Source organism: Pseudophryne corroboree, chromosome 8 (assembly GCF_028390025.1).
Source record: "Pseudophryne corroboree isolate aPseCor3 chromosome 8, aPseCor3.hap2, whole genome shotgun sequence".
NCBI classification, from domain to species: domain Eukaryota; kingdom Metazoa; phylum Chordata; class Amphibia; order Anura; family Myobatrachidae; genus Pseudophryne; species Pseudophryne corroboree.
In genome coordinates this window covers 148,135,713-148,151,652 of record NC_086451.1, presented here as the reverse complement: position 1 = coordinate 148,151,652, position 15,940 = coordinate 148,135,713, and the positions used below count along the sequence as shown (strand labels likewise).

Genomic DNA, 15,940 nt, shown 5'->3' with positions numbered 1-15,940 from the left:
GGCCCGTGCCCCCATTAGGCAGCTTTATGCAGCTGCCTATGGGCGCCGGCCACCGGAGGGCATTGCCGCACACTGTGTACAATGTAAGTGTAACTCAGGGACGTGCAGTCAGGGGAGGCAGTGCCTCCCCTGTCATTAATGATTACATTAATACAAAGAAGCAGGGGCGGAACTGTGGGAGGCAGTGGAGTCGGCTGCCGCCGGGCTCCTGGCCTCAAGGGGGCGCTTCTCCACTGTCTCCCGCTGCTACTTTTTTTTTTTTTGTAAATCATTCTTGCAGACGGAGGGGGCCGGACGGATTGGTCCAGCAGGACACCATGCGAGTCCCTGCAGCTTGCTGCTGGCCTCCACGCTTTCGGGTTTGCGTTCCAGCAGCTGGAACACAACACAGAACCTATTACCTGCTCCGTCCTGCTGCCACTTCCGGGTGCCGTTAGCCGGGAGCAGTGTGTGCGGCTGCTGGGCTCGAGCTGTGTGTTAGTGGAAACGATGTGACAGGCACACCTGTTTCCACTGCCATTTGCTGTGTATTGCCGGACAGAGCTGCCAGGGTGGTCAGAGGTGAAGCTGCTTAATCACCAGCGTAAGGTAATTCACTGTCTCGGGACATCTGCACAGTGCACACTCACTGACATCTGATCTGCGTGGCCACAGTCCATCCGTGTTGTGTGCAGCCCACTGCCTATTCATCTCCCCCTCCTGCAGCTCCTGCTGTTAACTGTTTGTTTACTGCCATTCCTATAGCCAGGGCCCAGGGTGGGAGCACAGGAACTGATACTGTATGTGGTGGGAGTCGTCAGTCCTAAGGATTGTGTCAGTGCACCTGATTTATTTATGTAACACACCAGACCCCCGCATGTTCTGCATACACACACACACAGTAATTAAAGGGCTGCTGTAGCTGGGCCTGGCACTGCAGGGTTAACTTCCCCCTTCACCTGCTTCAGACAGTGTGCTGGGAGATGAGGATCGTCTGAAGATGGAAGACGATCTGATTGGATAGTATGGGGGCAGGTGGAAGGTGTACTGTGCCTTGCTGAACACTGTCTGCAAGTTAAGCAGGAAAGGTCCCATCCAAGAAGGTAAGAGGACACAGAGGGAGGGAGGGGAGGGGGGGGAGCAGGACGCATGGTAAAAAGGATCACTATTGCATACATGCCTTCATGGGAAATTAATAGCAATTACATTGGCAGCATCCATTTTTATTAGTAAGTATTGGCTGCAATTAGTTTTTATTTTTATTTTGTTATTGATGGCCAATACAGTTGCTCATTACGTTGGCAATATGTAATCAAGGGGGTAATTCAGACCTGATAGTAGATGTGCGAAAAAACACACATCTACGATCATTTTCTCTGACATGCGGAAGGACGCCAAGCACAGGGCAAGTCTACCCCGCATGCCGGGTCCTGCCACTCCCCCTCCGGCCCTTCCCCGCACGCAGACATGCGAAAGCATCACACAGCGGTGGTGCTTTTGCATGGTTTGAGTAGTCCTCTGCCTATGCAGCCTGCAAAGGCAGACAGCTACCCACCGTGTTTTGGGCCGCTGCGTTTGCGTTGACGCTCCGTTTCCGCCCACCTCCAGGTGTTAAACTGCTTTGTGTAGGTGTACTATAAAGGTATGCTGGTGTCTATTTTATTGTAATGACTGACTTGGAGTGCGTCCCCTTTGTATGTGTATCTATATTACTATTGGGAAAGGTACCTGAGCACGCTGCTACTGTTCACCCTTAGTGCCGGATAGTAATATATGGTATGTGTGTGTATATGTAGGGGGGCACCAACATTTATCATGCCTCCGGGCGACTGGGACGAACTTACGCCACTGCAAAGAAGATACCTATGACACATATTCTGTGTCATAAGTATCTTCTTTATATAATGTCATCATTTTTTTTCAGTTAAAACATTGTTTAAGTTGATTTCAGAGGCACCGAGAATGGTGCCTCCAGCTGCCAATTATAAATCACCGGAAGCAGGGGGCGGACTGGGGGCGGGGCCAAGCCGAGGGCTGTAAAAGCCCATTAAAAAAAACAATGTAAGCGGCACCCATACAAGTGCCTCAGAGCAGGGACGTGCTTTCAGCCCATATGAAAGCACGCCCCTGTCACTGAAGGCAGATGTGATTGGGCACCAGATTCAGCACTGACAGTGACTGTGTCCGGCTGCCACTGTCAGTGCTGTACAGGGAGGAATAGAGTTAGCTGCAGCTGTATCACATACCCGACAGCTAGGGGGAAAGCAAGAAGAATCTCCCACCGGCCTCTCAGAGCAGCAGGGTAGTTAGTGTCTTTCATCTGTTTTCCAACCACCTGACGGAGTTTCAAAGCTTGCAGGTGCAGTGCTGCTGTAGTCACAGTGCGCACTTCCTGTATGCACCGCGGACCGGACCTGCATGTATGTGTAACTCCAGTCCACTCTTATTCCCTCTGTGTGCCTGTGTGGCTTCCGCCTCCTCTGACATGCAACCTCTTAACTGTGTGTGCCTTCCCTGTGTCTAATTAGGGCCATATCCAGCCAAACCCATTCATGATCTCACTATGGGGACATAGTGAGATCATGTCCCCAGTGGACCCTGCAGCTGTTGCCCGAAAGGGACACGGCAGACACTGATTGCTGTGCAGTGTTCAATAACAGAGGTTCCCGGCTTCCCGCCCCTCTAAATGTCGGCAAAGCCGCAGCGTGTGCCGTGTAGTGATGGGAAATCTAGTTCAGTTCGGTGATTAGTTCATTATGATCTAGTTCACTGAAAAGTCTAGTTCAGAAGATTAGTTCATCTAGTTCATTTAGTTCATCATTTCACTCACTGACTCTGAGACTGAAAGGAGTGATTAGATTTAGAACTAGTCTAGACTATTACACATAGAGTAGGCATTTCTAATACTAGCTCATTGTAGGAATTATAATCTTTTTCACATGATCAGATGTGTGTAATATGTCAGATTTTTTATTTTTAAGAAAAGCAATAAGTTATATAGCAACCTTATAGTGACATATGTATCTCTGCAATATTAATCCCATTGTTGGTACTCCTTTTTACTTCATAATATGCATGTGAAAGACCCAAATCCAGAGTAATGTCATATAAGTCACTTTTAGTTTTTTCTGCTTTTAAAATACAGTAATTAAAAGAAAAGAAAAAGTGCCTTTGCCCCAATGTAACAGACCTTAGAGAGGTAAAGTGGAGATGTTGCAAAGTAACCCATCAGCTTCTGTCATTTATCTTCAACAGTATATAAAGTGACAGAAGCTGATTGGTTGCTAGGGGCAACTGCTCAACTTTATGTCACTTGAAGGTTCATAGTACATATCCCCCTGTGTCTTGTGTGGAGTAATCATACCCTACAGAAGGCATGTCCAAACTGCGGCCCTCCAGCTGTTGTGAAACTACATATCCCAGCATGCCCTGACACCGTTTTGCCGTCAGAGAATGCTAAAGCTGTGTCAGGGCATGCTGAGATGTGTAGTTTCTCAACAGCTGGAGGGCCGCAGTTTGGACATGCCTGCCCTACAGGATAGCATGCAGCACTCAGCACTGTGTCTTTAGCTGATTAGGAGTGTAGCTTGTCACCTAATATACTGGGGGAATGAATCATGGCTATATGCAGTTCAGCATCAGCTCCATACAATGCATATGCCTGTGCACAGCAGTGCCACACATGGTAGCTGAGAAGTACTGTACTGACTCGTATGGCTGTATGAGTCATTGAGTCAGTGAACTGATCAGTGAACTGTAATGAATCACTGACTGAACTACTGAACTACTGAACTACTTGCAAGGAGAGTGACTCGTGAGGACAATGCAGTTCAATCAACTTCACAGAGTCCACTGACTCCATGAGCACAGCAGTGACCCCTGTGGCAGCTGAGGTAAACTGACTCATTGGTATTCAGTATTCACTCTCTCTCACACACACACACACACACACACACACACACACACACACTGATTGGTTGCTATGGGCAACATCACTTCTATAGAACTACCTAAGTATATGTACCATCATATTTTTAATTATTTCAAGACTGAAGGTTCATCAGACAGACATACATATCCCCCTATGTCTTGTGTAGAGTAATCAGACCCTACAGCAGGCATGTCCAAACTGCGGCCCTCCAGCTGTTGAGAAACTACACATCCCAGCATGCCCTGACACAGCTTTAGCATTCTCTGACACCAAAACTGTGTCAGGGCATGCTGGGATATGTAGTTTCACAACAGCTGGAGGGCCGCAGTTTGGACATGCCTGCCCTACAGGATAGCATGCAGCACTCAGAATTTGTCTTTGGCTGATTGGTAGTGACAGTGTACCTTGTGACCACCTAATATGCTAGGTGAATTAATCATGGCTATATGCAGTTCAGTATCAGCTCCATACAATGCATATGCCTGAGCACAACAGTGCCACACATGGTAGCTTAGAGGTACTGCACTGACTCGTATGGCTGTATGAGTCATTGAGTCAGTGAACTGATCAGTGAACTGTAATGAATCACTGAACTACTGAACTACTTGCTGAACTACTGAACTACTGAACTACTTGCAAGGAGAATGACTCACGAGTCATCAGGACAATGCAGTTCACTCAGCTCCACAGAGTGAGTCCACTCCATGTCTGAGCACAGCAGTGACCCCTGTGGCAGCAGAGATGTACTGACTAATGAGTATTGCTGAGTGACAGCTGAATAAAAACAGTGCTGCAGCAGCACCTACACAACACCCAGCAGAAGATTTAGCACAGCAGTATGCACAGGAGCCAGTAGTACCAGAAGTAGCAGCAAGTGTTTGGACATCTGGACTAATAGGACAGTGATTGTATCACAGAAAGGTGAGCAGCATGACCACACATGCTCACTCACAGACACACATAGGGGTAAATTTACTAAGGTGGGAGATTTTTAGAACTGGTGATGTTGCCCATGGCAACCAATCAGATTCTACTTACCATTTATCTAGCTACTTCTAGCAGATAATAGATATAATCGGATTGGTTGCTATGGGCAACATCACCAGTTCTAAAAATCTCCCACCTTAGTAAATTTACCCCATAGACTTTGGCTAGGCAGTGCAGATGCTATTTTTTATTAGATCTGTATTGCTGGGCTGTGTTGTACTTTTAACTTTCATTTCACAGCATCAGATTCAGGAAGTGAAAATCCAGTGAATGAGACAGTGAGAAGCCTAATGCTGGCTCTATTCTGTCTGTATCTGACTCCTCCTTCCTGATGAACTAATCTTTGCCAAAGCTGTGAACTGAACGAACTAGTTCACTTTGAAGATTAGTTCATTTTGAACTAATCATTCATGAACTACCCATCACTAGTGCCGTGTGACAGAGCTGGGACACTGGGAGGAGATGCCAGGAGCAGCGGAGCTGATTAGAGCACAGGAACTTAAGGTTAGTTATTTTCTTCCAGAGTTTTCAAGAGAAAAGAGGAAGGGTAGGAGGGGGTTGTCTGGAGGGGACTGAAAAGATGGGCACTGCCTGCCTGCATTACTAATTATTTTATAATAGTGAGTGGGGGATATATATTAATGGGTTGGGTATGAAATTCCTGCCACACACACACACACACACACACACACACACACACACACACACACACACACACACACACACTCTCTCTCTCTCTATCTCTCTCTCTCTCTCTCTCTCGTTTGTCGGCTAGGGCTAACCCTCCAGGGTCTTCAGCTATGGCTAACCCCCCCCTCCCCCCCTAATGACTAACCCTCCCCCCGTGCTCTAACCCTCACCTCAATAGTCACCTTTGGGCTGCCGGAGTCCCAGCACCAGTCTCCTGACGGGATTCCGAACGCATCCCACATTAACAACTTATAAGTGCCTAATGCGCTAGATCTGATGCAATTTGACACTTCTGTCACTATGCAAGATTTAGTGTAGAGAAAATAACTATTCTCTTTTGTCTCTGCATACTTGTAATAAAACATTGCCACCGCCATACTGTTCTATGACAATGGTATTCCAGCAGCACTTAAAGAACAAAGAGCCCACCTTTATGCTTATTAATTTTCCACATAGCATGATTACCTGCGAGTATATGAAGTGTGTCGAGCAGTGGCCAACTAGGAAAGCAAAGGACACCTGTGAGCTGCTAATAAAGTTTGTTTATTTTATTTGCCGGGACGTCAAAAGTACAAGGGTCTTTGAATGTAATACGCAAGCACCGCTGCCGGCTCTCATGCACATGCGTCAGCGCTGACTGATTGACGCAAGCGCCACTAGGAATGTCAGTCTTGCACATGTAATATTTGCCTGCCATTGCTGGAAATATCCTCCTCCTCTATAGGGATTTAACTGACCCGTAGTGGGCAATTCAATTAGAAGTGACGAGAGTATGTTGATGTGCTATGGTGACCACGTTTGAGTGCTAGCAAAGGCACCCTACAATGGGGCGAATCAATTCAGCTATTCATTTGTCCCTATCACACCCTGCACTTAGTTTGGAGATGCCAATTAAAGCGCCTTAAGTCGCGTATTTAGGGACTAATTCAGACCTGATCTCTGTTTTGCACAATCGCACAGTGGGCGATTATTGAACAACTGTGCATGCGCAGGGATCGCAGTGCACAGGCGCGAGGCCAAACTGCTACTAGGTTTTGTATTTGTTTATAGCTTTTTGACAAGTGATTTTGTTAAATATATATTTAAATGGTCTTTTAAGCCACCATAAACCACTCCTGCAAAAGTTTTGTTACACAAATGTTTCCATTACAGTTTGTTGGTAGAAAAGCAGGGGCCACATGCTTGCGTTTGCCCCCCCAGGCTAAAAGTTGCCAGCCCCTGAGTTTCAGGGCATGTAAGTGTTTAGTTACACACACAACACCATGGGTATTTTGATGTCCAGGTCTTCCATTAATCTAATAGCGCCACACCCGCAGCGACCCCTACACATTTTGTACAAACACCTACACACCAACCAGTGCCTCACCAGCCACCGACCTCACCGCACGCCACTGGTGTAACTGTTCCTGTCGTCCGTCCTCCGTCCCCGTCCCCCCCACGAGTGCAGCCGCCAGCCACCGCAGGTTACCCGCGCCTCTCCCCTCATCCACCGCGAGTACAGCAACGGCAGGTTACACGCGCCTCCCCTCTCATCCACCACGAGTGCAGGCTCCCGCAGGTGAGACCCAACTCCTGCAGACTCCCTCATGTTACCCTGCTGCAGGCTCCATGTGTTACCTGCTCTTCCTCCCCGCGATTGCAGGCGTCCACAGGCTGCCCTCCCTCCCCATGAGTGCAGGCTCCCGCAGGTGACACCCATCTCCTGCAGACTCCTTTATGTTACCCTGCTACAGGCTCCTTGTTTTACCTGCTCTTCCTCCCCGCGATTGCAGGCGTCCACAGGCTCCTGCAGGTTACCTGCAACCTTCTTACCCCCCCCTCCATATTGCAGACTCCATCATGTTGCCCTGCTGCATGCTCTGCATGTTATCTGCAGCAGACTCCTTCATGTTACCCTGCTGCATGCTCTGCATGTTATCCTGCTGCAGGCTCTGCATGTTATCTGCAGCAGACTCCCTCATGTTACCCTGCTGCAGTCTTTGCATGTTACTTGTCCTCCCCCCCCCCCACCGATTGCAGACTCCCTCAGATAACCCTGAGGGCAATGTATATATCATATGTACATTATGTACTGTATGCAGTCTCATCTTTAATATATACACACTGGTATATCATGATCTATACACTTTCACCTACATATATATGTATCAGTGCATATATAGAGATGAGACTACATACATCATGTGTGTAGGTGGTAGTGTATAGAGTATGTGCCTCTGGATATGCATAGACAGCTTACATTAGGTATGTACTGTACGGGCCAAAATCAATTGTTTTTTTTAGGTGTCCGCCACTAGAGGGCACCCAACGGCATCAATTCAATTGCTCTGCCATTCGGGCACATGGCGACCGCGGTGGACAAATTTTTTCGCGCAGCCTTCTGAGGTGCGAGAAAAAATGGGTCAAAACCCAGCACTTTGAATGCCCAAAGCAGGAGTTTAGACGGGTTTAGGCGTTTTACTCGGCTAAACCCTGTCTGTTTGGGCGAGACATGTGCGATGTGCATTTGTGCCCAAACAACAATTGAATAGTGACAATTGTTGTTTGGACTGTTCAGACGGTTTAGTATGATGAGCAGGCAGGCAGCGGGCATTGGCGGCATCGGAGTGAGATGCAAATTAGTGGCGGAGGGCTGGGTCAGTTGATGGTGGGCGAGTTTACAAGCCATTGGCGGTGGCAGCGGGCATCGGCTCAGAGGCAGTAGCAGGCATTGGCTTGGCGGCGGTAGGGGTCATCGTCAGGATTTGGCGGACATTATGGCTGTAGTGCCTCACCAGCCACTGACCTCACCGCACGCCACTGATACATGTGTATATATACGTGTACTGTATGTGTGTGTGTGTGTATATATATATATATATATATATATATATACATGTTTAATATGCTATGTGTATATGTGTGTATATATATATATATATATATATATATATATATAGGTGTATATACGATATATTTATAAGTGTATATATGTGTGTGTGTGTGTGTGTGTATATATATATATATATATATATATATAATCTATACACACACACACACACACACACTCACTAGTTTTACGGACCCAGCATATACTGGGTCACCTCAGTCCCCACCCCCGTGCCTGGCTCCACCCAGTTCTGGAAACCCCCCCATGCAAATCCTGCGTTTGCCACTGTACACACATTTATAGTCCACAGCAAGAAAATGTATTTGGACACAAATCCTCTTTATACCACATTTATGCACTCAACCTGAGAGCTCATTGTTATTCAGTTACAATACCCTTTGTTAAATAACACATTTCAATATACTGTCATACCCAGGATTCATACCTACTGTATAACCTGTTGAATTCTAATCAAACACCCTACTCACTGAGCTATTTGATTCTGCATAAAAACTCTATATGAAGCTACTGGTAAAAAAATTATAATCATTGCAATTGAGCAGATCTATGTAGTGTGCAGCCAACCATCCAATCTCTTCCAGCCACACACTACATAGATCTGTTCAGCTGCAATGCTGATCATTTTTTTTTATTACAAAGCACAAGGTAAGCTTCAAATAGTTAGAATATTCTAGTTTAGAATTATCTACCTTTCTATGCAATGGCAGATAGCTCAATGAATAGATCGTCTGACTGCAATGCTACAGGAAATGGGTTCGAACACTGTGTATGTCAACATCTTGAAATGTAATAAAGGACAGTGTGACAAAGAAATCTGAAGTTGAGTTCATGAATGCTGTATAGGTATTAGCGACAGAAGGGATCAGGGTAGGAGACAGCAGCGGTCAAGAGATGCTGGGCTTCAAAAAGGAGGGAAGCTGCAAATGAAAGTAATTAAAACTAATAATTATTAAGAGTCGCCAAAGCGCTCCCTACCCTGCAGCGCTATGTGCGGTGCCCCCTCCGCACACACCTAGTTACGGCTCTGTAATAAGGAATAATACCTATCTTCCTAGTGGACGCTGAAGTGATGACATCAGAACTATTCATACAGATAATTAGCATTTATCCATATCTGCACGGGTACAACAAAGCTCCGCATGGTTCCTCCTCCTCCCTACTTTACTGTTTGATAAAACTGCTTCCAAAACACTGTAGTACTAAGGGGGAGAATTCAATTATAGTCGAATAGCTTTTGCGGCGGTGTTTAAAAGACGTCAACAACAGACAGATTCGGCCGGCCAAATGCCCCATTTGTCTAAAAGTGCTCGCTACCTATGGGGTAGCGAGCCCTTTTAAGCAAGAGCCCCGTCACCGTAAACAGCGGCAGTGGCGGGCAAAACAGCGGTATTCACCAGGCAAATCCATCCAGCACATAATTGAATTCCCCCCTATGCCTCATAGGGATGTAGTTAATATTTCGGTGGTCGGGATCCCGGCTGTCAGAATACCGACTCCGTGATCCCGACTGCCGAGAATGCCGACAGCTGCCCCAGGGCTAGTCACACTCGTGGCTGTCCATGACACCCATAGAGCGGGAATAGAACCTGTAGCGAGCGCAGTGAGCCCACAGCGTGGTGAGCGCAGCAAGCCCGCAATTGTCTTTCTAACGCTATCCCCGCTACAGGCATTCTGGCGGCCGGGATTCCATACCCAACGCGCCTCATATTACTTGGGAACCACATTATGGGCCAGATTCAACAGGCCACAGGCTCTGTCTCTGTTCCATAATAAGCAACTGTCATTCCGAATCATGTGACATGTATAGTAAGGTACAGATGTAGGCGGGATCATAGAAAAATCTGGTTTTTTATATGGGACATACTGTATGCACTGCATTTTTTAATATATTTTGCTCAGAGATGGCGAATAAAACGTCTGTCATTCCATAATAAACAGCCATAATTCCGCATTATGTCACATGTATAGTAGAGTATAGATGTAGGCGGACACATATAGAAAAGCATTAGTGAGTGCGCATAGGGGATCATAGAAAAATCAGGGGTTTTATATGGGACATATGCACTGCTTTCATGCTAATTTTGCTGAGGGGTGGCGAATAAAACAGCTGTCATTCCATAGTAAATCGCCGTCATTCCGCATTATGTGACATGTATAGTAGGCTATAGGTGTAGGTGGACACATATGGAAAAGTATTAGTGTGTGTGCTTAGGGGATCATAGAAAAGTCTTGGGTTTTATATGGGACATATGCACTGCTTTAATACTAATGTTGCTTAGGGGGGTGGATAAAACAGCTGTCATTCCATAGCAATCAGCAGTCATTCCACATTATGTGACATGTATAGTAGGGTACTGATGTAGGTGGACACAAATCGAAAAAGATTAGTGTGTGTGTGCTTAGGGGATCATAGAAAAATTGTGGGTTTTATATGAGAGATATTTACTGCTTTCATTCCATAGTAAAACCATTCCATAGTAAACCGCCGTCATTCCGCGCAATTCTGGATGTAAAATATGTGACATCACCTTAGGAAGATGTGTGCTGAAGATATACTTTAAAAGTTTAAGAGTTTTTGAAATATACATAAAAGTTCAATGTGCTCCCATTATAGTCAACTGGCATTCCATTTATGCAGACCAGAGTGTCATTCCTTCTAGTATCTCCCCACAGCAGCCAGGGAAGGCATTCTATAAAGATTTTTTTTTTTAAATCCACTATCGGAACACTATTGAATGATCACCATTCGATGGTGGCAAACATTGGAAGGTCACCATAGAATGGTAAAAACACTACCATCGAAAGAAAACATCGACCATCGATGTCCATTCCCACTGCCCTCTGCTTACACTCTGCTGCTTTCAGTCTGCTTGGTCTGGACTTTCATTGGGAAGAGAACTCACGGTAAGCTCATTTAGAATGAGGAAGTGGGATGTTTTAATTTTATTGTGAGTAGTGTTATGCAGTGTGGTGATATAGTATGATCTCAGTGCTTAGAAATCATTAATCACAAAAAATATATAACTGCTGTGGTTTGCACGCTGTGTGTGTGTGATTGTATAAAACAATAATTGCAGGGAAATAACTAAGAAATATTAGCGCTGCTTGGACCAATTCACGGAGACAACTCAATACTGATATTCTCATTTATAGAACACTTTATATGTTTCTTCAATGAATATTCATTCATAAAAAACATGTACTGCTGCAGCATACAATAAAATTACATTAAACAACACATATTAGACATGATTTTAGGTTTAAATTCACTCATATACTTTAACGAGGCTGTTTACCACATATCACATATACATTTTTATCCGCACATGCAATAAATAATTAAAAATGTCCAACACGTCATGGCTACTTAAAATGTCCACTGTTAGCCTCAAATTATTGTTACTATTTAAGAAGTTATTTAATTAAATCAGATACACATGACTGGTACTTAATGTATTAATGATGAATAATTTGAGGCTACAGGTTGAGTATCCCATATCCAAATATTCCGAAATACGGAATATTCCGAAATACGGACTTTTTTGAGTGAGAGTGAGATAGTGAAACCTTTGTTTTTTGATGGCTCAATGTACACAAACTTTGTTTAATACACAAAGTTATTAATAATATTGTATTAAATGACCTTCAGGCTTTGTGTATAAGGTGTATATGAAATGTGTGAATGTAGACACACTTTGTTTAATGCACAAAGTTATAAAAAATCTTGGCTAAAATGACCTTCAGGCTGTGTGTTTAGGGTATATATGTAACATAAATGCATTCTGTGCTTAGACTTAGGTCCCATCATCATAAGATCTCATTATGTTATCTAATTATTCCAAAATACGGAAAAATCTGATATCCAAAATACCTCTGGTCCCAAGCATTTTGGATAAGGGATACTCAACCTGTATTATATATTAGAGATGAGCGGGTTCGGTTTCTCTGAAACCGAACCCGCACGAACTTCATGTTTTTTTCACGGGTCCGAGCAGACTCGGATCCTCCCGCCTTGCTCGGTTAACCCGAGCGCGCCCGAACGTCATCATGACGCTGTCGGATTCTCGCGAGACTCGGATTCTATATAAGGAGCCGCGCGTCGCCGCCATTTTCACACGTGCATTGAGATTGATAGGGAGAGGACGTGGCTGGCGTCCTCTCCATTAGAAATTAGATTAGAAGAGAGAGAGAGATTGTGCAGAGTCAGACAGAGTTTACCACAGTGACCAGTGCAGTTGTTGTTAGTTAACTTTTATTTATTTTAATATAATATATCCGTTCTCTGCTATATCCGTTCTCTGCCTGAAAAAAAACGATACACAGCAGCAGCCAGTCACACAGTGTGACTCAGTCTGTGTGCACTCAGCTCAGCCCAGTGTGCTGCACATCAATGTATAAAAGGCAAAGCTTATAATAATTGTGGGGGAGACTGGGGAGCACTGCAGGTTGTTATAGCAGGAGCCCCCAGGAGTACATAATATTATATTAATTTAAAATTAAACAGTGCACACTTTTGCTGCAGGAGTGCCACTGCCAGTGTGACTAGTGGTGACCAGTGCCTGACCACCAGTATAGTAGTATATTGTTGTATGTATTGTATACTATCTCTTTATCAACCAGTCTATATTAGCAGCAGACACAGTACAGTGCGGTAGTTCACGGCTGTGGCTACCTCTGTGTCGGCAGTCGGAACTCGGCAGGCAGTCCGTCCATCCATAATTGTATTACAATATATACCACCTAACCGTGGTATTTTTTTTTCTTTCTTTATACCGTCGTCATAGTGTCATACTAGTTGTTACGAGTATACTACTATCTCTTTATCAACCAGTGTACAGTGCGGTAGTTCACGGCTGTGGCTACCTCTGTGTCGGCAGTCGGCAGGCAGTCCGTCCATCCATAATTGTATTATTATTATAATATATACCACCTAACCGTGGTTTTTTTTTCATTCTTTATACCGTCATAGTGTCATACTAGTTGTTACGAGTATACTACTATCTCTTTATCAACCAGTGTACAGTGCGGTAGTTCACGGCTGTGGCTACCTCTGTGTCGGCAGTTGGCAGGCAGTCCGTCCATCCATAATTGTATTATTATTATAATATATACCACCTAACCGTGGTTTTTTTTTCATTCTTTATACCGTCGTCATAGTGTCATACTAGTTGTTACGAGTATACTACTATCTCTTTATCAACCAGTGTACAGTGCGGTAGTTCACGGCTGTGGCTACCTCTGTGTCGGCAGTCGGCAGGCAGTCCGTCCATCCATAATTGTATTATTATTATAATATATACCACCTAACCGTGGTTTTTTTTTCATTCTTTATACCGTCGTCATAGTGTCATACTAGTTGTTACGAGTATACTACTATCTCTTTATCAACCAGTGTACAGTGCGGTAGTTCACGGCTGTGGCTACCTCTGTGTCGGCAGTCGGCAGGCAGTCCGTCCATCCATAATTGTATTATTATTATAATATATACCACCTAACTGTGGTATTTTTTTTTCTTTCTTTATACCGTCGTCATAGTGTCATACTAGTTGTTACGAGTATACTACTATCTCTTTATCAACCAGTGTACAGTGCGGTAGTTCACGGCTGTGGCTACCTCTGTGTCGGCAGTCGGCAGGCAGTCCGTCCATCCATAATTGTATTATTATTATAATATATACCACCTAACCGTGGTTTTTTTTTCATTCTTTATACCGTCGTCATAGTGTCATACTAGTTGTTACGAGTATACTACTATCTCTTTATCAACCAGTGTACAGTGCGGTAGTTCACGGCTGTGGCTACCTCTGTGTCGGCAGTCGGCAGGCAGTCCGTCCATCCATAATTGTATTATTATTATAATATATACCACCTAACCGTGGTATTTTTTTTTCTTTCTTTATACCGTCGTCATAGTGTCATACTAGTTGTTACGAGTATACTACTATCTCTTTATCAACCAGTGTACAGTGCGGTAGTTCACGGCTGTGGCTACCTCTGTGTCGGCAGTCGGCAGGCAGTCCGTCCATCCATAATTGTATTATTATTATAATATATACCACCTAACCGTGGTTTTTTTATACCACCTAACCGTGGCAGTCCGTCCATAATTGTATACTAGTATCCAATCCATCCATCTCCATTGTTTACCTGAGGTGCCTTTTAGTTCTGCCTATAAAATATGGAGAACAAAAAAGTTGAGGTTCCAAAATTAGGGAAAGATCAAGATCCACTTCCACCTCGTGCTGAAGCTGCTGCCACTAGTCATGGCCGAGACGATGAAATGCCAGCAACGTCGTCTGCCAAGGCCGATGCCCAATGTCATAGTACAGAGCATGTCAAATCCAAAACACCAAATATCAGAAAAAAAAGGACTCCAAAACCTAAACTAAAATTGTCGGAGGAGAAGCGTAAACTTGCCAATATGCCATTTACCACACGGAGTGGCAAGGAACGGCTGAGGCCCTGGCCTATGTTCATGGCTAGTGGTTCAGCTTCACATGAGGATGGAAGCACTCAGCCTCTCGCTAGAAAAATGAAACGACTCAAGCTGGCAAAAGCACAGCAAAGAACTGTGCGTTCTTCGAAATCCCAAATCCACAAGGAGAGTCCAATTGTGTCGGTTGCGATGCCTGACCTTCCCAACACTGGATGTGAAGAGCATGCGCCTTCCACCATTTGCACGCCCCCTGCAAGTGCTGGAAGGAGCACCCGCAGTCCAGTTCCTGATAGTGAGATTGAAGATGTCAGTGTTGAAGTCCACCAGGATGAGGAGGATATGGGTGTTGCTGGCGCTGGGGAGGAAATTGACAAGGAGGATTCTGATGGTGAGGTGGTTTGTTTAAGTCAGGCACCCGGGGAGACACCTGTTGTCCGTGGGACGAATATGGCCGTTGACATGCCAGGTGAAAATACCAAAAAAATCAGCTCTTCGGTGTGGAGGTATTTCACCAGAAATGCGGACAACAGGTGTCAAGCCGTGTGTTCCCTTTGTCAAGCTGTAATAAGTAGGGGTAAGGACGTTAACCACCTCGGAACATCCTCCCTTATACGTCACCTGCAGCGCATTCATAATAAGTCAGTGACAAGTTCAAAAACTTTGGGTGACAGCGGAAGCACTCCACTGACCAGTAAATCCCTTCCTCTTGTAACCAAGCTCACGCAAACCACCCCACCAACTCCCTCAGTGTCAATTTCCTCCTTCCCCAGGAATGCCAATAGTCCTGCAGGCCATGTCACTGGCAATTCTGACGATTCCTCTCCTGCCTGGGATTCCTCCGATGCATCCTTGCGTGTAACGCCTACTGCTGCTGGCGCTGCTGTTGTTGCTGCTGGGAGTCGATGGTCATCCCAGAGAGGAAGTCGTAAGACCACTTTTACTACTTCCACCAAGCAATTGACTGTCCAACAGTCATTTGCGAGGAAGATTAAATATCACAGCAGTCATCCTACTGCAAAGCGGATAA

General features: G+C 45.0%; 1 protein-coding gene across 1 annotated transcript in view; it reads left to right on the top strand.

Annotated features, from left to right (window-relative positions):
* The first annotated feature begins 307 nt into the window (after positions 1–307).
* The window catches only part of LOC134947576 (chromosome-associated kinesin KIF4-like), a 602,740-nt gene continuing 587,107 nt past the window's right edge, over positions 308–15,940 (top strand). The window contains exon 1 of the mRNA XM_063935595.1: positions 308–588. The gene's annotated coding sequence lies outside the window, so the exon portion shown is untranslated. The remainder of the gene's footprint in view (positions 589–15,940) is intronic.